The 21,309-nt window shown below is 39.0% G+C and overlaps 1 pseudogene; it reads left to right on the forward strand.

The window, feature by feature from the left end:
- Positions 1-1,113: 1,113 nt before the first annotated feature.
- LOC114087272 (purine nucleoside phosphorylase LACC1-like) lies at positions 1,114-16,670 on the forward strand (annotated as a pseudogene).
- The last annotated feature ends 4,639 nt before the right edge of the window (positions 16,671-21,309 follow it).

The following is a 21,309-nucleotide window of genomic DNA, read 5'->3' on the forward strand; positions in this document are numbered from 1 at the left end:
CACAAAATAACACTGTTCCCTAACAACTTCACTATTTTGAAATATTTTGTTTTTTAGTGCCACTACTGATGCATGAAAGAATTTGAATTCTCAACACTGTCTATATATATATAGTAAACTTGCTTTAACAACTACAAGACCTATATTTTGCTTGAGGTAAAAGTTAACATAAAACAACAGTGTACCTTCTGGTTAGGTGTACCACTTACCACTCAAGGTTCCTAACAGATGTCCAGGGAAAATACCAATTTGACAAGAACAGTTGCCAGGGATAAGGAGAATGGGCTCCTATTCTGGGCTGATGCTCCCAGTCTCTGGTCAAGAAGAAACAGGTGCCCACCTCCAAGAGATTCTCTGTCATTCATGCAAAGCTTCTTCAGCATTTATCACCTGAACAATAATAAAGGGACCTCTTCTTCCATCTTAGCCAGTTCTACAGAGACTCTTATTCTGAGGAGGCTGGATTTTTTTCCCCTTCACCATCATAGCACATGCCTTCCATACCTTAGCTGCTCAATATGTGTGAAATCACACTCCTGGAGGAAAGGTAAGGGACGCTGAATTGTACCTTTAGCAAGATTCTAAGAATTGGTGCCTTCTTCCAATTAGAGAAACCTACTATTTAAAAGGGCAAAAAAGGGGTAGGGGCATAAGCGACCCTTGTGTAGTCAATAAAAGTGAGGGAGCTGTCATGAGGATTGGCTTGTTCTCAAGAAAGGCAGAATCACCAAAAGGCAAACAAAACTACGCTAACCAACCGCCCCCTAGAGGCCCATTCCTTGAACCTGGAGGGGACAAGTCGCTAAGAGCTAACCTGACAGGATCGGGCCTGGACTCCTTAAACCAAGTGTCCCCGCCCCACTGCTGGCTCAGGGGGTCGTCGGGAAGCGCCAGCTGCGGGGACTTCCAGTCCGCTCAGGGGACTCGCCCGCAGCCCGGACTCCTGCCCCCCGCGCGCTCGCGGCCACACGACCGCCATTCCCGCCGCCCGGCCCTCACAGGACCCGCCGTTCCCTCCTGGCGACCACTCCACGGCGCCCCAGCTCCCGCCGCCCCCTCTCCGGGTCCGGAGTGTCCCCTTGGGCCCGCTGACCCGCCTGGCTAAGCCAGAGGGTCCTCCGCGCTTCGGCTCCTGACTGGGAACTGCTGAGCGGCGGCGGGCGCTCGGCGCGGACCGGTCCCAGGAATCCCCGGCCCCCATCCTCTGCCATCGGGTTTCCACCCGGAGCGGACGCGGAGGTTGCTGGGGCGCCAGGGCGCGGTGAGGGGCAAAGGTGCGTGGGGCTCGCGGCTTCCGGGTTTCGGGCGGACTCGGGGTCGGGAGGGAGGCTGCGGGTCGTGGCCGAGCTGCCTGCAGACAGGCCGAGCAGCCGAGGGTGAGGCTCGAGAAGGGGAACCGCGCTGCTGCGAGTCTGTCCGCAGGTCCCAAAGCCCTAAGTGGGCGGGGAGCAGTCGGAGGAGCAGCCGGGCGGGTGCGGAGCTGCCGCCCGTCACACAGTGGACAGGGACTCCGCGGTGACAGACATGCCGCGTGGGAATCCATGGTGTCCAGCAAAGGCGGGTGGCCACCCTCTCACAGCTGTCGAAATGAAATTCGGCGGGAGCGGAGAGGACGAGGGGGCGGCGGGAGAACAGGGTCGGGCAAAGGGGTCACCCAAAGCGTCACCAGGGAGGGACTTTTAACTTCGCTTGGGTGGAAGGTGAGGAGTTGGGCGCCAACCAGAATAACCAGGTAGGTAGGAAGCGCCTGGGATCCAAGTGGCGGCCGCTTCCGTGATCCTTGCCCAGAAGGCACACACTGAGGGAAGTCCCTTAGTCCCTCGGCTTTCATCCCACAAAACTTCGATTTTCGGGTTAAACTCTTAAACTTAAGGCCTCTCTATGTTTCATATGAGGGGATGTGACCCAGTTTAACAGTTATGCAGAACCAATGATAGAGCACGTAGATTGACACCCTGTAATTAAAAACAGTACTTTCTAAGGCAACAAGTAATTTTCTACTGAAACTTGCTATAAATATAAAGAAAATAAAGCAGAATTATTGTTCTGGAAAGATGTACCCACATGTTCACAAAAAGAATAAAAGATGACTTTGTCATGTTTCTCTTATGACTAATAGTGGTCTGTCTTTTCTGGAAGCAGTATAGAGTTACTATTTGGTTACTTTAAAAATTTTTTTTTTTAGTTGTAGATAGACACAATGACTGTATTTATTTATTTTTATGTGGTGTTGAGGATCAAACCCCCTGCTCACACTCTACCACTGAGCCACAACCCTAACCCTATTTTGGTTACCTTTTGAGGTCAATTCTTTTTTTTTTTTTTATTCACCACAAATTTCTGTTGTAACTGTAAGAAAATTGATATTATTTTGTATTCTTACTTGTGCCATTTTTTTTTTCAGGTAATTTGGCACAGAAATCTTCTTTGAAAAACTTTGTGTACTATTGAAGGATGGCAGATGCAGTTTTGATTGATCTCTTTGATTTGAAGTTGAACTGTCAGAAAACTGCCGTGAGACATATTGAAGACATTGAATGCATCCAATACCCAAGGCCAAGTTCCTTTGCATAATGGGTTGCAGTAACATGAGCTGTGATAATTGTGAACTGGAAACAAGAAATGGATTGTTAGCTCTCTGGAGAGAATATGAGACAGTTAATAATCCCAGCATGGCTGCCTCTTTGTGTACCATTAAGCAAAAAATAGATGAACAAAATCTGAAGAGCATTAAGGCAATTGTATCTGCACACAGGAAAACCTTAATGAAGGCTTTTATTAATCGTCTCTTCACTGAGGTTTACAATTTTGAGTTTGATGATTTATAGGTGACTTTGAGGGATGGCCTTTTGAAACACTGAGATAAACACAATCACCGCTCATGAACTAGAAGAAATCCACAGTGAAATAGAAACATATTTGAGAAGTCTGCCAGCACTGAAAGGAGAATTAACTATTATCACATCTCCTTTGGTCCCAGGTATATTCAACATTCTCTATTGTTTTTCTGTATATGTGAAAATCCAGTCTTTCTTCAGAAGTTGCTCACCTCCCCCCACCTTTTCTTTTGTTCACTTATTGTTCATTAGCATCATTTGCAATGTGTGTTATGGATGGCCTTGTGGGTCACAGTGACAAGGGAAGACTCCTTCAAAGCCATACTAAATAAACAAATTTGTTCTAAACAAATTTAGCTTTAAGCAAATTTCCCAGCCCTTCTTTACAATGCGATTTGTAACACTGGAAATCTTATTTAGAAGTTCTGAAACATCAACTCATTAATACTTTCCCAGAAGGGTGAAATTTAAAATAGTCAATCTTCCTTCTTGGTTAGACAGTATGTACTGTGAGCTGTGTGCTGTTGGTATGAAAAAGACAGGTGAGACAGAAGATACCCTTTGAAAAGCAGTAATCCCATATGGAAGGTAAACAGCAGTAGGTAATAAGAACATATGGAGGTACAAAGTGCTGTCAAAATTAGAAGTCAGATCAATAAGAGCTGGTTGAAGTGATCAGAGAGGTCTGCTGGAGAGACTGGCTTTTGTAATGCTTTGTAGTCTTTTGGAGAGCATCTTTTTAATCCTCATTACATGCCTTTTTAAAAAATTTTTATTGTTGGCTGTTCAAAATATTACATAGTTCTTGACATATCATATTTCACACTTTGATTCAAGTGGGTTATGAACTCCCATTTTTACCCTGTATACAGATTGCAGAATCACATCGGTTACACATCCACTGATTTACATATTGCCATACTAGTGTCTGTTGTATTCTGCTGCCTTTCCTATCCTCTACTATCCCCCCTTCCCTCCCCTCCCCTCCCCTCTTCTCTCTCTACCCCATCTAATGTAATTCATTTCTCCCCCTTGTTTTTTTCCCTTTCCCCTCACTTCCTCTTGTATGTAATTTTGTATAACCCTGAGGGTCTCCTTCCATTTCCATGCAATTTCCCTTCTCTCTCCCTTTCCCTCCCACCTCTCATCCCTGTTTAATGTTAATCTTCTTCTCATGCTCTTCGTCCCTACTCTGTTCTTAGTTACTCTCCTTATATCAAAGAAGACATTTGGCATTTGTTTTTTAGGGATTGGCTAGCTTCACTTAGCATAATCTGCTCTAATGCCATCCATTTCCCTGCAAATTCTATGATTTTGTCATTTTTTTAATGCAGAGTAATACTCCATTGTGTATAAATGCCACATTTTTTTTATCCATTCGTCTATTGAAGGACATCTAGGTTGGTTCCACAGTCTTGCTATTGTGAATTGTGCTGCTATGAACATTGATGTAGCAGTGTCCCTGTAGTATGCTCTTTTTAGGTCTTTAGGGAATAGACCGAGAAGGGGAATAGCTGGGTCAAATGGTGGTTCCATTCCCAGCTTTCCAAGAAATCTTCATACTGCTTTCCAAATTGACCGCACCAATTTGCAGTCCCACCAGCAATGTACAAGTGTACCCTTTTCCCCGCATCCTCGCCAACACTTCTTGTTGTTTGACTTCATAATGGCTGCCAATCTTACTGGAGTGAGATGGTATCTTAGGGTGGTTTTGATTTGCATTTCTCTGACTGCTAGAGATGGTGAGCATTTTTTCATGTACTTGTTGATTGATTTTATGTCCTCCTCTGAGAAGTGTCTGTTCAGGTCCTTGGCCCATTTGTTGATTGGGTTATTTGTTATCTTATTATTTAATTTTTTGAGTTCTTTGTATACTCTGGATATTAGGGCTCTATCTGAAGTGTGAGGAGTAAAGATTTGTTCCCAGGATGTAGGCTCCCTATTTACCTCTCTTATTGTTTCTTTTGCTGAGAAAAATCTTTTTAGTTTGAGTAAGTCCCATTTGTTGATTCTAGATATTAACTCTTGTGCTATGGGTGTCCTATTGAGGAATTTGGAGCCCGACCCCACAGTATGTAGATCGTAGCCAACTTTTTCTTCTATCAGGTGCCGTGTCTCTGATTTGATATCAAGCTCCTTGATCCATTTTGAGTTATCTTTTGTGCATGGCGAGAGAAAGGGATTCAGTTTCATTTTGTTGCATATGGATTTCCAGTTTTCCCAGCACCATTTGTTGAAGATTCTATCCTTCCTCCATTGCATGCTTTTAGCCCCTTTATCAAATATAAGATAGTTGTAATTTTGTGGATTGGTTTCTGTGTCCTCTATTCTGTACCATTGGTCCACCCGCCTGTTTTGGTACCAGTACCATGCTGTTTTTGTTACTATTGCTCTGTAGTATAGTTTGAAGTCTGGTATCGCTATACCACCTGATTCACACTTCCTGCTTAGAGTTGTTTTTGCTATTCTGGGTCTTTTATTTTTCCATATGAATTTCATGATTGCTTTATCTATTTCTACAAGAAATGCCATTGGGATTTTGATTGGCATTGCATTAAACCTATAGAGAAGTTTTGATAATATCGCCATTTTGATGATGTTGGTTCTGCCTATCCATGAACAGGGTATCTTTTTCCATCTTCTAAGATCTTCTTCTATTTCTCTCTTTAGGGTTCTGTAGTTTTCATTGTATAAGTCTTTCACCTCTTTTGTTAGGTTGATTCCCAAGTATTTTATTTTTTTTGAGGATATTGTGAATGGAGTGGTTGTCCTCATTTCCATTTCAGAGGATTTGTCGCTGATATACAGGAATGCCTTTGATTTATGCGTGTTGATTTTATATCCTGCCACTTTGCTGAATTCATTTATTAGCTCTAATAGTTTCTTTGTAGACCCTTTTGGGTCTGCTAGGTATCAAATCATGTGACCTGCAAATAGTGATAATTTAAGTTCTTCTTTTCCTATTTTTATGCCTTTAATTTCTTTCGTCTGTCTAATTGCTCTGGCCAGTGTTTCGAGAACTATGTTGAACAGAAGTGGTGAGAGAGGGCATCCCTGTCTTGTTCCAGATTTTAGAGGGAATGCCTTCAATTATTCTCCATTCAGAATGATGCTAGCCTGAGGCTTAGCATAGGTAGCTTTTACAATATTGAGGTATGTTCCTGTTATCCCTAGTTTTTCTAGAGTTTTGAACATGAAGGGATGCTGTACTTTGTCGAATGCTTTTTCTGCATCTATCGATATGATCATATGGTTCTTATCTTTAAGTCTATTGATGTGGTGAATAACATTTATTGATTTCCATATATTGAACCAGCCTTGCATCCCAGGGATGAATCCTACTTGATCATGGTGCACAATTTTTTTGATATGTTTTTGTATCCGATTCGCCAGAATTTTATTGAGGATTTTTTCATCTAGATTCATTAGAGATATTGGTCTGTAGTTTTCTTTCTTTGAAGTGTCTTTTTCTGGTTTAGGAATCAGGGTGATGTTGGCCTTGTAGAATGAATTTGGAAGTTCTCCCTCTTTCTCTATTTCCTGGAATAGCTTGAAAAGTATTGGTATTAGTTCTTCTTTAAAGGTTTTGTAAAACTCTGCTGTATACCCATCCGGTCCTGGGCTTTTCTTAGTTGGTAGTCTTTTGATGGCTTCTTCTATTTCCTCGATTGATATTGGTCTGTTTAGGTTGTCTATATCCTCCTGACTCAATCTGGGTAGATCATATGACTTAAGAAATTTATCGATGCCTTCACTATATTCTATTTTATTGGAGTATAAGGATTCAAAATAATTTCTAATTATCTTCTGTATTTCTGAAGTGTCTGTTGTGATATTGCCTTTTTCATCCCATATGCTAGTAATTTGAGTTCTCTCTCTTCTTCTCTTCGTTAGCATGGCTAAGGGTCTGTCGATCTTATTTATTTTTTCAAAGAACCAACTTTTAGTTTTGTCAATTTTTTCAATTGTTTCTTTTGTTTCGATTTCATTAATTTCAGCTCTGATTTTCATTATTTCTTGCCTTCTACTTCTTTTGCTATTGATTTGCTCTTCTTTTTCTAGGATTTTGAGATGAAGTGTGAGATCATTTATTTGTTGTTTTTTTCTTTTTTTAAGGAATGAACTCCAGGCAATGAATTTTCCTCTTAGAACTGCTTTCATTGTGTCCCATAGATTCTGATATGTTGTGTTTGTGTTTTCATTTATCTCTAAGAATTTTTTAATTTCCTCCTTGATGTCTTCTATAACCCATTGATCATTCAGTAACCTATTGTTCATTCTCCAAGTGATGCATGATTTTTCCTTCCTTCTTTTATCATTGATTTCCAGTTTCATTCCATTATGATCAGATAAGATGCATGGTATTATCTCTACTCCTTTATAATGTCTAAGAGTTGCCCTGTGACATAATATATGATCTATTTTTGAGAAGGATCCGTGTGCTGCTGAGAAAAAAGTGTAACTGCTTGATGTTGGGTGGTATATTCTGTATATGTCAATTAAGTCTAGGTTATTAATTGTATTATTGAGTTCTATAGTTTCTTTATTCAACTTTTTTTTTGGAAGATCTGTCCAGTGGTGAGAGAGGTGTGTTAAAGTCTCCCATAATTATTGTATGGTGGTCTGTTAGACTCTTGAACTTGAGAAGAGTTTGTTTGATGAACATAGCTGCACCATTGTTTGGAGCATATATGTTTATGATTGTTATGTCTTGTTGGTGTATGGTTCCCTTGAGCAGTATGTAGTGTCCCTCTTTATCCCTTTTGATTAACTTTGGCTTGCAGGCGCAGGCGGCGGCTGTGCCCCTCCTCCAATTGGGGTGATCTTTCAACTAGGCCGGCGTGCCGCCGGGCCCCTTCTCCAGGATGCACGGTCTGCCTACCTTGTGGGCAGCAGCTGGGACCTTCTTCCAATTGGGGCGATGTGTCTACCACGCCGGCAGGCCGCTGGGCCTGCTCCGCTGGTCAGTCACAGGTTTGCCTACCTTGCAGGCGCGGGCGGTGGCTCTGCTCCACCACTCCTCCAATTGGGGCGATGTGTCTACCATGCCGGCGGGCCGCAGGGAGTAACCTTTCACAGGGATGGCCGACTTCTTTCTCCTAATCAAAACCAAATGGCTAAATATGCCCAAATGCACATTCAGGGGTCGCTCATGCCGCCTTCTTCGCCTTGCACCAGAGTCGCTGCAGCCGCCCGGAATTCCACTCGCCGATCCTCATTACATGTCTTCAACAGATATTTTCATACATGGTTTTACTACAAGAACAGGTGGGATATCTTATATACCAACTCTTAGCTCCTTCAATCTCTTCAGTAGTTCCAAACAAAAAGATCTCAAGGTAGTTGTTCAAGAATGTTGAGAGCCACAGCCGAAGGGGCCCCAGCAAACTTCCAGCTGCCAGCAATCCAGCTGCCGGCTGATGATTGGCTCACAGCGGCCCCAGCAACATCTAGCTGATTGGCTCCTCGGCCCCAGCAACATCTAGCTGATTGGCTCCTCTGCGGTGATGCTCATTGGACTGTTTCCCTGCCCTTTCAGACCACGGAGCTGCTCATTGGGGGACTTTTTGGCTCTGCCCACGTGACCCAGCCAATCGGCCTCAAGAGCAGGAGGATTGTGGGAGGTGGAGAGAAGCTTGTGGGGGGAGAGACAGGCTTGTGGAAAGCCGGTGGTGGCAGTTGAGGCTCTGAGGATTTTTCCTGAGGAGCTGTTTTGTTTGGCGTGTTTGGTTCTAAAAATAAAGTTAGTTTCTTTTGACAAGTGGCTTCTGATTGTGCCCAGCCAGACTGCGGCATCTGGTGGCTCGCACGGGGAGCGACTGAGGGTAAGTGAACTGCTCGCCCCTGAGGGCAGGGCGAGAGGATGGGTAGCCATTTTAAGATTCTTCTTTTGTTACTTTGTTTCACTTTTGTTTTAAGTTGCCTGTCCCTGGAGATGTGTAAGATGGAAGAAAAACCGCTCACATCTGAGGAACAGATAGGGAGAAAGGACGGATGGACATTTCAGGAGGCTATTATAATGATTTTGTGTTGTTTCAATTTTGTTTCACTCTGTTTCAGTTTTGTTAGGCGTCATCTTGTTGGGTTGTATTATAGTAGAAATACGGGATCAGAAATTAGTAAAAAACAAATTGAAAGAGTGTTAAGTAAATTGTTAGAGGAAGGAGGCATCCCAGTAAAATCAATAGCAGTCAGGGCATACGTTGATACAATACAAAAATGTAGCCCATGGCTTTTTAAGGAGGAGTTGTTAAATATATCACAATGGAACCATCATGGTGAAGATTTAAAAAGAATAGAAAAGAAAAGCCCAGGGACTCTGCCAGTTGGCACATTGACATTGTGGGCGTTGGTTTCTTGTTTGCTTAGTCCAAAGCCTTCAGTTCAGACAATAGTAGAGGAAGGAGAAGACATAATGATTCAAGTAAAAGAGAAGGCCTCTCAAGCTAGTCAGACAGAGGAAAAGATTCAAGTAAAAGAGAAGGCCTCTCAAGTTAGTCAGACAGAGAAAGAAAGTGTAAAACAGAAAAAGCCATCAGGGGGAAAGTTACAACAGGAGACTGCTACTAACACCTTTCTATCACCAGAGGACGTAAGTGTCCAACTAACAAGGCCACCTCCATATGCTGGGAGGTCCCCAACCCCCGCAGTTGATAGTTGGGATCCTGAAACAAGATCTCAAATATTAACATGCCCTGTATTTGAGGCAGGAGGGCAGCGATTTTACCAAGTTTTAAATTTCAAAACAGTGAAGCAGCTAAAAGAGGCTGTAACAACCTATGGTCCTCAAGCACCCTTCACTGTAAGCATGGTCGAATCCATTAACAACTTGAACATGACGCCAGCAGATTGGGCTAATATGTGTAAAGCTGTGCTAAATGGAGGACAATACCTGTTATGGAAGGTTGCCAATGAGGAATTTTGCAAGGAGACGGCTAGGCGAAATGCAGCAGCTGGTTATCCTCAGAGAAATCTAGATATGTTGTTAGGAAAGGGACCTTATGAGGATCAGCAGCAACAAATTGCATATGATCCTGGCGTATACGCACAAATTGCTGCAGATGCAATTAAGGCATGGAAGACTTTACAAGGACATGGAGGTTTACAAGGTCAATTATCTAAGGTAATACAAGGAGCTAATGAACCTTATGCTGAATTTATAGATAGGCTTATTCAAACAGCTACCAGAGTTTTTGGGAATACAGAACAAGCAATGCCATTACTAAAACACCTGGCTTATGAGCAAGCGAATCGTTGGTGCAGAGATATCATTAGACCATGGAAACATGAAGATTTAAACACATATATTAAATTATGTAGAGACATTAATGAACAAGAGCAAGTCGTGGCAGCTGCAGTAAAACAGGCTTTAGATGCCAGAGACATTAATGAACAAGGGCAAATTGTGGCAGCTGCAGTAAAACAGGCTTTAGATGCCAGGCCAAGAACATGCTACAATTGTGAACAAACAGGACATTTTAAAAGGAATTGCCCCATTGGAGGAGGGTTTAACAAAACTAGGTATCAAAGGAGTAGAATACCAGGTATTTGCCCACGATGCCGTAGAGGGAGACATTGGGCTAATGAATGCCGTTCTCAAACCACCATAGAGGGTACTCCATTATCAAAAAACGAACAAGGACCAGGTGTTTATCCACGATATCGTGGAGAAAGGCATCGGGCTCCATTGCCAAAAAATGGACAGGGGGGCCCAATGCTCCGGGGCCCAAAACCACAAATATATGGAGCACTGGAGGAACCCAGCAACCCCATCAGGGTAGTGCCCAGGACACATTGTCCATCAGATCCCTCATCAGACAAACCAGAGGGAGCGCAGGGTTGGACATCTGCGCCTCCGCCAGAGCAGTACTAACTCCAGAGATGGGAGTTCAAATCATTCCCACAGGGGTGAAAGGACCTCTTCCCAAAGGACCAGTAGGCTTATTATTGGGATGCAGCTCTTCTACTCTAAAAGGACTTATGATAAGTCCTGGGGTAATTGATCCCGATTATGAAGGTGAAATAAAAATTATAGCCAGTTCTCCAAAGGGTATATCAGTAATTTCACCAGGAGATAGAATAGCACAGTTACTAATAATACCCAGCCTACATGATAAATTTTCCAGTCGTACTGTAGAAAGAGGTTCCAAGGGATTAGGCTCCACAGGTGTAGACTGGGCTATGCTTTCTTTAAATTTAGATTCTGCCCCATGCTAAAACTAAATATTCAAGGACATGAATTTAATGGGCTACTGGATACAGGTGCAGACCTTAGCATCATCTCTCGTCAAGAATGGCCAAAACATTGGCCATTACAACAAGCCACTCAAATGCTTCGAGGCCTAGGAGTGGCGACTAATCCCCATAGAAGTGCAATGGTATTAGATTGGAAGGATCCTGAAGGATGTGAAGGAACTATACAGCCATATGTATTGGATCATCTTCCCGTAAATTTATGGGGACGAGATGTCCTAGATCAATTAGGTTTGACATTAACAAATAACATCAACCAAAATGCACCCACTATTATGACTAGACAAGGTTTTAGGAAAGGAAAAAGATTAGAAAAACAAGAACAAGGTATAGCAGCACCAATACAAATAGATCAAGGAACAGACAGACATGGGTTGGATTTTCAGAAAGGGCCACTGAGACAATAAAAATTACTTGGAAATCAGAAAGACCAGTATGGGTTCCTCAGTGGCCCCTGACTAAAGAAAAGATACAAGCAGCCCATGACCTGGTCAAACAACAATTAGCGGAAGGACATATACAACCTTCTGTATCTCCCCATAATACTCCCATTTTTGTCATCAAAAAGAAATCTGGTAAATGGAGATTATTGCAAGATTTAAGAGCCATTAATAATGAGATGGTTATTATGGGACCTGCTCAATCAGGGATTCCTCAGTTGTCTGCTTTGCCAAAAACCTGGTATGTTTTAGTTATAGATATTAAAGATTGTTTTTTTTCAATTCCAATTCATCCTGAGGATAGTCCACGTTTTGCATTTACTATCCCTGCACTGAATCATGAAGGTCCTGATCAGAGATATGAATGGAAAGTACTCCCTCAAGGGATGGCTAACAGCCCAACTATGTGTCAAATTTATGTTAACAAAGCAATCCAGCCACTTAGAAATCAAAATCCTGAACTACAAATATTTCACTATATGGATGATGTATTATTAGCACACAAAGATAAAAACACATTGCTAGAATGTTATGCCACACTTACAAACTTATTAAAAAAATATAATCTAGAGATAGCAATAGATAAAGTACAATTAAATTTTCCAATTAATTATTTAGGAGTTCTATTATCCTCAACCATGGTCCGTCCACCAAAAATTCAAATACGAGTAGATCAACTCAAATCACTTAATGACTTTCAAAAGTTATTAGGAGACATAAATTGGATAAGGCCTTATTTAGGTATACCAACAGGAGAGTTGAGACCTTTATTTGATATCCTAAAAGGTCCATCAGATCCAAATTCACCCCGAATGTTAACGCCTGAAGCAAGAAAGGCATTAAAAATCATTGAAACATATATGGAAAATATGCATTTGGATAGAATTGATATAAGTTTGCCTTTATTATTTATTGTACTACCAACAAAAAATATTCCTACAGGAGTATTTTGGCAAGAAGGTCCATTATTATGGATACATTTATCTTATTCTCCTAACACTATTCTTACTAGGTATCCTGAGGCTGTAGGACAATTAACTCAAAGGAATAAAAGCAGCAAAGGGAGTGTTTGGAATTTCTCCCAATAAAATTATTACTCCATATACTATGAATCAAATTGATGAGTTAGCTAATGAGTTAAATACTTGGGCAATAATCATGTGCAAATCTAATGTTTCATTTGATAACCACTTACCATCTAATCCTTTATTGTCTTTTTGGTCATTGCATCCTGTAATTTTTCCAAAAATGACAAGAAAAACACCTATCATGAATGCTCCAAATATATTCACTGATGGGTCAAATAATGGTACAGCAGCAGTAGTTACCCCTGATCAAACTTTTACATTTTTAGTACCCAAACAATCATCTCAAAAGGTAGAGCTTAATGCAGTTTTACAAGCTTTTGTGATGTTTAAAGATTCTGTATTTAATTTATTTTCTGATAGTCAGTATGTAGTTAATGCTATAGTATCTCTTGAAGATGCTGGTAGGATTTCCCCTTCTTCTACTGTTTTCTCTTTGCTTTCCACTATACAAAGTCTAATCTGGGACAGAAAAGATCCATTCTTTATAGGACATATCAGGGCACATACAGGATTGCCTGGAGCCCTTAGTTTGGGCAATGATTTAGCAGATAAAACTACACATGACATACATATTTTCTCTACACTAGAAGAAGCTATAAATTTTCATAAAAAGTTCCATGTCAATGCTAATACTTTACAAAAGCGTTTTAAAATAACTAAGGAACAAGCTAGACAAATAATAAAACAATGTCAAAATTGTGTGACCTTTTTACCACAAGTTAATCTTGGAGTCAATCCTAGAGGATTGATACCTAACCATATTTGGCAGATGGACATCACACACTTGCCAGAATTTGGAAAATTAAAATATTTGCATGTTACAGTTGATACTTCTTCTGGATTTTTGATGGGCTCCCTTCATGCCGGAGAAAAAACTAAAGATGTTATAGCTCACTGCTTACAAAATTTTGCCACTGTGGGTGTTCCAAAACAGTTAAAAACAGATAATGCCCCTGGTTATACTTCTACCTCTTTTAAACAATTTTGCTCAACATTTGGCATTACTCATATAACAGGAATCCCATACAATCCACAGGGACAAGGCATAGTTGAAAGAGCTCATCAAACTATTAAAATGTACTTATTAAAGCAAAAAGAAGGAATTGGGAAGGGGTATATATTCCCCAAAGATAAACTTAAAATAACCCTTTTTACTCTAAACTTTTTAAATTTGGATTCATCAGGACTTAGTGCTGCGGAAAGGCATATGTGTCCAAAAAATGTGCATAAGCCCAAGGTACTTTGGAAGGATATTCTAACAGGACAATGGAAAGGTCCTGACCCAGTAATTGTCTGGAGTCGGGGGTCTGTTTGTGTGTTTCCACAGGGAGAACAGCAGCCGATTTGGATTCCAGAAAGATTAACTAAAGCGATTTCTACAGACCAAAAAGAAGATGATTTGGCTCAAATCCATAACAACTGATATCCAAAACTCCAGTTTGGCTATTCTTACATCTGCAACAGAACCAGGATGCTTTTTTCAATATCTATTTTATTATTGCCCTTTGCCATATCTTGAAGTTCTATTTTGTTTTTTGAGCTCATACAGACCTAGGTTAATGTTTTGCTGATCAGTTCTATTTTTTGACTATAGAGTTTTTAAACATTGCAATGGAGATTTCACCTGTAAAAAGGTATAAGGCCTTTACTATAATGTTATGTGTTGTATGTATTATGTTATGTGTGCACACTTGTGTTTTGTGTTATATGTTTGAATGTACGTATGTCCATATATCATATATGATGAGCACTCATGATAAAATGGATCCAAATATTTTTTTTCACGTGATTTATATGGTTTAATTTAAATTGGGTAAACAACTGTTGAGGATTGTTTTAATATGTAAACAAAAAAGAAGGTTAACAGATCTGTTTGTTTACTTTCACCTTTCCTTTTCATTATATTTAATAATTCTCTTAAAGATAATGTAAATTGTTAAGAAAATTGTTTTCTTTTAGTGCCTTCTGTAATGTTACATAATTTTTTCTTTAGCCATTATTGCCAGAATTCCTATCTTCATCCCAGTGCCGGTGAAGACAATGTAAATTGTTAAGAAAATTGTTACATAATTTTTTCTTTAGCCATTATTGCTAGAATTCCTATCTTCATTCCAGTGCTGGTGAAGTCAAAGATAAAACCAATCTACAGCTTCTACAATAGCCATCACTGAACTGCTTGCAGAACTTTCCTGGACACATTGTGAGCTCACCTGTATGCATTGTGAACTATCTGTTGGTGCAGCGACTTGTGGTAGTGTTGGGGTATTTTTGCTGATGATGTCACCGGTGGTACAATTTTTCAAAGGAGCCCTCAATTGGCTTAATGTCATGGCATTTTGCATCCTCCTCTACTAGTGATGGTCTAAAATTTGGGGGCCAACAGAGGTGAGGCAAAGAACCTCACCCCCCCACTGGTGCAAAGGCCTATCCACAAGTATAGCTGTATGCTGGACCGGTAGTCAGTGACGGGTATGATCCAATTGCAGTGGTACCAACCTAAGACAGGAGGCTAACGCCTAGAGGTCAGTTCATCCGATGACGGGTAAGGACCATATGTTGAATTGGACTGCCTAACAGACACGGTCCCTAAGCCACATGCTTGTTGTTTAAACAGAGAGGGGGAGATGTTGAGAGCCACAGCCGAAGGGGCCCCAGCAAACTTCCAGCTGCCAGCAATCCAGCTGCCGGCTGATGATTGGCTCACAGCGGCCCCAGCAACATCTAGCTGATTGGCTCCTCGGCCCCAGCAACATCTAGCTGATTGGCTCCTCTGCGGTGATGCTCATTGGACTGTTTCCCTGCCCTTTCAGACCACGGAGCTGCTCATTGGGGGACTTTTTGGCTCTGCCCACGTGACCCAGCCAATCGGCCTCAAGAGCAGGAGGATTGTGGGAGGTGGAGAGAAGCTTGTGGGGGGAGAGACAGGCTTGTGGAAAGCCGGTGGTGGCAGTTGAGGCTCTGAGGATTTTTCCTGAGAGGCTGTTTTGTTTGGCGTGTTTGGTTCTAAAAATAAAGTTAGTTTCTTTTGACAAGTGGCTTCTGATTGTGCCCAGCCAGACTGCGGCACAAGAAAATGTATGTAGTTTGGCAAATACTGCAGGATTTAATGTAGAAAATTTTTATCAAATAAAGGAAAAATTTTGTTTCATATTTTGAACCATATTTTTAGACCATACCAGTAACTACATCGATTTTAATTAAACTCTTTCACTTTTGTTTCTGCTAAAATTTTAGTAGTTGTTTTTCTTAGATTTATGTATCATAACATAAAGATCAATTTTATGAGATTTATAAATGTCATGAATATATATTTACATAAATCTCATAATATATATTTATATGAATCTCAGTTTTTTTCATATAGAGCTCTTCAATTCTAAAAGTATGGTTAATTCTTAGTAGAGTAACACTATCCTTTTTGATATAGAAGAAAGATTATTGAATTGTAGGAAAGAAAAGCCATTATTTTCTAAAAACTAGCATCATAATTAAGGAATAATATCTTGTTCCTTACAAAAATTCTAGCTTCATTTGAGTCTAGGAAAAATAAATGTAATATTAATTTGATAATTAATTTAAGTTCTTTATTAAAATGTTAAATGTCTACTTTTTGGAAGACTAGTACCCATTTGTAGTATGAGGTCTTCACGATGAACTTTATTGAACTCTTAAGTGTTAAAACCCAGTTTCCTTTGAATAAAACATGCAGAGATGCTGCATTTAGTATTTTGTATTGAAATGATAGTCTTATTGAATTCTAGTAATTTATGCTGGTTACATAATTTTATGCTGAAATAAGTACTTTCAGAAATGCTTATATTATGAGAAACCCCATTTTCAAAATCTTTTTATCATGTATCTTTGGTATCAGGCTGATCATGCCAATGAAGTCTGGATTATGGGAAGGGAGGAGCCTGGATCCTATGATGGAATAACCTCAAACCAGAGAGGAATCACAATAGCAGCTCTTGGTGCTAACTGCATATCTATAGTTTTGCAGATCCTGCCAAAAATCATGTGGGGTTGCTCACTCTGTTAAGTATATTAATTAAGCATTGAGAATTTTCCTGAATTTTTAGTACAGGAAAAAAATCAATTTTTCTAGTGGGTGTGACAGTTAATTATATTACTTTGTGATCAATGTAATGATAGGGGTGGAGCCTGCGTACTATTCTCTTATTATAGGAGCAGATAAAGGGGATATATAAGTCAAATGATATGAATCAGAGTAGAATTCCCAAAGGAGATGGTCCCTAGGTAGATTCCTGAGGAGTCTTTAGGTTTTGGCTAAGTGTCAGTGTTTGTAAGCAAGGATATTATTAACATTAGTGGGTAAGATAATCCTACTGTGCCCTTAAAAGTATCTTTGGCCCTTGCAATTCTTAATGCCAGTAGCACCCCCAGTCATTGCAAGAATCAAACAGCAACCTTCCATGATTGCCTAAGTACTGCCTAGGGACATAGTGCTGCCTCTGTTTGGGAACCCTTGTTATCCAGGCACCAGAGAGTAGGAATATCAGGCATGGTGTAGAAAGTAATTCACGCAGATGCAGCAGCAGATGTAAAAATAAAGAGTTAAATAAAACAAGACACGTTTGGAAAACTGCTTTTAGTTTAAATGACTACATAACTGTTGCTGAAGAGCACAGATGTACTTTCAGACACTGTACTAAGGTTACAGAATTTTTTTGTGTGAAGGTATTTGAAAATAATATTTAGATTTTCCTGTGGTTATGATTCTATGTGGAATGAGAAATGATGTTTTGAATTCCCTTTTAGTTGTAAATCTGTGACTTTGATATTTAGACCATAAAGAAGAAAGTGACATTTTTGTTTTGACCTAGCTAAATTAATGGAATTGGTTGAGAAGTCAGTTTGATCATATGACATTGTCAAAGTTATTTAAGTTTTGAATCTCAGTTCTTGGTTTTAAAAAGGAAATATTATTTACTAATAATGTTTTGAAATGTTTAGTTGTAAGATCTTTAAGATGAAGCAGTCAAAATGAAGTTCTAAAAGAGAACTTTCACATTATAATTAAGTTAACCTTAAAATAGGATACAATTGGATGCATTATGAACTTACTATTTTATCAAATATCAGAAAGTATAAAATTCTTCTATAAGTTAATTTAATTAAAAATTCCTCAGCCAGATGTATATTTTTGCATATTCATGACCTTCAGGAAAGAAACAAATAGAGAGGGGATGAATAAATTATAGGTGTGTGAATAATTAAGAAAGGCCTCCAAGGCAAAGAGATGCTCTTGTCCATATAAAAGCCTTGTCCATATAAAAGCAGTCAGCACCAAGAGCTGCTCTTGTGACTCCTCTCTGGTTTGAGGTTATTCCATCATAAGTTCCAGGCTCCTCCCTTCTTGTCCGTATTAAAAAGCCTTCTTTTTAGCTCAGAATGCTTTTTTATAGTTGCTTTCTTCTGAAATCACTGCCTGTAATTTCAAATGTTGCTCAAAATCATCATGTTAAAAATGCAATATGTTTTTCCTAAAGCCTTCTCTACCACATTGGTTTCCTGTTTTGGCTACTGATAATCTCATCCACTTATTTACCTAGAATCTGATATTTCATTCTGTTCTTCCCATAACCACATATTCAGTGGGTTCCCAGCAGAAGTTTAATCTATCATCTAAATATTTCTTCCTTTCATCATCTCCTTCCTTTATCTAGAAAGATTGATCTCTTCACCTGAGTGCTTAGTTTTAGAAGCATATACATATGGAGTGTTGAAGGAAGGAGTAAGGGAGCTCCTTACTGTTCAGCTAAATCAGCTGAATCTAACTCCCAATAAAGGGAATAAAGGAAAAAAGGAACAATGTTTGGCTTTTGTCTTCCAGAAGTAGATGAGAGCAGGAGTGAAGGAAATGGTTTAATCTTAGAATTCCACAGGATTCAGTAAAGAGAGGAAGAAAAGTAAAACTGGGAAGTTTGTAAAAGGGAAACTTAATTGAAATAGACTTGTTTTACGTGTAGAAAATAAGGTAGAAATGAAAACTACAAAATACTGCTGAAAGAAATGAAAGAAGTAACAAACAAATGGTAAGGAATGCCATGTTCATGGATTGGAGGACTTAATATTGATGTCAGTATTACCCAAAGTGGTCTACAGATTTAATGCAATCACTACAAAATCTCAAAGGCACTTTTTTTCTAAATAAATCCATTCCAAAACTTGATTAGAATCTCAAAGAGCTCCTGATAGTTACAATAATCTCAGGGGAAAAAAAAAAAGGAACAATGTTGAATGACTCACACCTCCAAAAACAGTATGACAATTCCTCAATATTTCAAAATAAAATTGCCATATGATTTATCAACTATATTTCTGAATATTCATGTAAAAGAATTAAAAGCAGAATCTAAAAGACATATCCCACCCCATGTTTATAGCAGCATTATTCATAATACCTAAGAGGTGGAAGCAAACTAAACATCCAGTGACTTCACTTATATGAGTATCTAGACCAATAAAATTTGCAGAAACAAAGAAGAATTGTGACACCAGGGACAGAGGGAAAGGAGAAATTAATTATTTAATGGATATAGACATTCACATTTGCAGAACAAAAAAGTTCTGCTGGAGATTGGTTTTACAACAGTGTAAATATACTTAATACTACTGAATTGTACACTTAAAATGATATATTTTTATATGTTCTTACCACAATTAATACTTTAAAAAGAGAGAAGACTAAGATGGTACAAACGTGGTGGAAATAAAGCATATAGTACATTTTTTAAAGGAAAAAGACAGTGACTCTCATTAAATAGCTATTCCATGTCATGTATTTTTTAATAATATATCTCATTTTTAAAAATACTATGTGTAATAATTATGTGAATCTATTCATTTTTAACTTAGACACAAATTGAGTTGAAATTTTATGTTTTAATTTTCCTTATCTCTTTTTTCTTTCTATTTACCAGGCTTTTTCTTTCTATTTACCAGTACTTTATTAGGTGTTACTATGGCTACAGTGAATGCTGTGATAGCAGAATATGGCTGTAGCTTAGAAGACATTATGGTTGTACTGTGGTCTTCAGTAGGACCTTGCTGTTTTATTCTTCCCAGGGAATCAGCAAACACATTTCATAATCTTCATCCTGAATGTGTATGACTTTTTAACTCACCGAGTCTCCATATTGACATCCGTAAAGCCACCAGGTATGTTTGATTTCACTGTGGAACTGCAAGTTTGATTATTGTTTATTGATTATGAAATGAAAATTATTTTAGAGAACAATTGCTAACTCCAAGAAGACAGGTGGAAGATATACACTGCAGTATACACTGCACAAAAACTCATTTTAAATATAAAATCTATCCTCAACATGTTCAAATGACATAAAATTTCTTCTCTGGTAATCTCTCATTGATTTGAAAGTGAAGGAAGAAAGAGTTGGCCTTGAAAAAGACCCAGTTTCTACTTAAACTTAACTGGCATTTACTTGACATTATAGTCATTTCTTGGGTAAACGCTCTAGAATATAAAAACATTTAGAAAACTAATATTTTAAAATTGTTCATATTTTCTAATTAATTGGAAGGATATATTTCTTAGAAAATATTAGGTAATATAAATACATAGCCATTTTTGTGGTCTCATGTATGTTTAATTAAAAATTTTGCTTTTAATATCTATTGAAAAATATTTGTTATTTCTACAAAGGAAAATTAATATCTGATTTGAATTGTGTTCCTATTCCAATCAGTAAAACCTTGCCCAGATTCTGCCTCATTTAACACATAAGTATAACTGCTCAGTTTAGTATTTACTGGATACTCTCTTTGTCAGATACTATGCTACCCAAAATGAGTAAGACTTTTCCCTTTGGACCTACTGCAGTAGAGGAGATGAACACTTTCTGTAACTACAATGTTCTTTTAATAACAGTAGAAGGAAGGCTATGAGAGAAGGCAAGACACAGACAGTATTACAGAGAAAATGACATATGAATAGACCCAAAATAAAGAACAACCATAATAGGTAGAGGGAACACCATGATCCAGGGCATTTAGTTTATAACATGTTCTAGAGAGAGAACAGTGTGGGCAGAGTTAGGAGTGGAAAAACAGGTTTGAAATAGATTAGCAAGGTCCCAAATGCCATGTTGAAGAGTTTGGACTTTATTTTCCAGATAGTGTGTGAGCATCAAAAGTAGAGGAGTGTTTTTAATTTCCTTGTCATCCATTCACAGGACGGATTCAAATTTTGAGAGACACAAACCAGAGAGATTAGATAAGAAGCAGTGAATATATTTCAAAAAAGAAATTACTAAGCCCCAATTAAGATGTTAGAAGTTAAAATGGAAAAGAGAGTAGATGCATTAGAGAGACACTTCAGAGATGGAATCAATAGATTATGTGAGTGGATCATGGAAATGAGAAGGGTGGAAGAGTGAAGAAGTCACTGATGACTCTACAATTTTTGTTCCACTAACTACCATGAGTTGTAACAAAGGAAGGGAGGAGGTTTTGGAGAAGAGAGAAAGGTAGTGAGTTTCACTTCAAACAGATTGAAGACCATGCAGATGGAGATATTTCAAAGGTACTTTGAGACAAATACATGGATTTAGAAGTTGGCTATGGGGAGATGATGCCTGAGTCTGTTGGAGCAAGTTGATCATCTAAGAAAAAAATATGGTGAGCAATATAGAAGTGCAAGGATGGAAT

Source organism: Marmota flaviventris, chromosome 4 (genome assembly GCF_047511675.1).
Source record: "Marmota flaviventris isolate mMarFla1 chromosome 4, mMarFla1.hap1, whole genome shotgun sequence".
Lineage (NCBI taxonomy): Eukaryota > Metazoa > Chordata > Mammalia > Rodentia > Sciuridae > Marmota > Marmota flaviventris.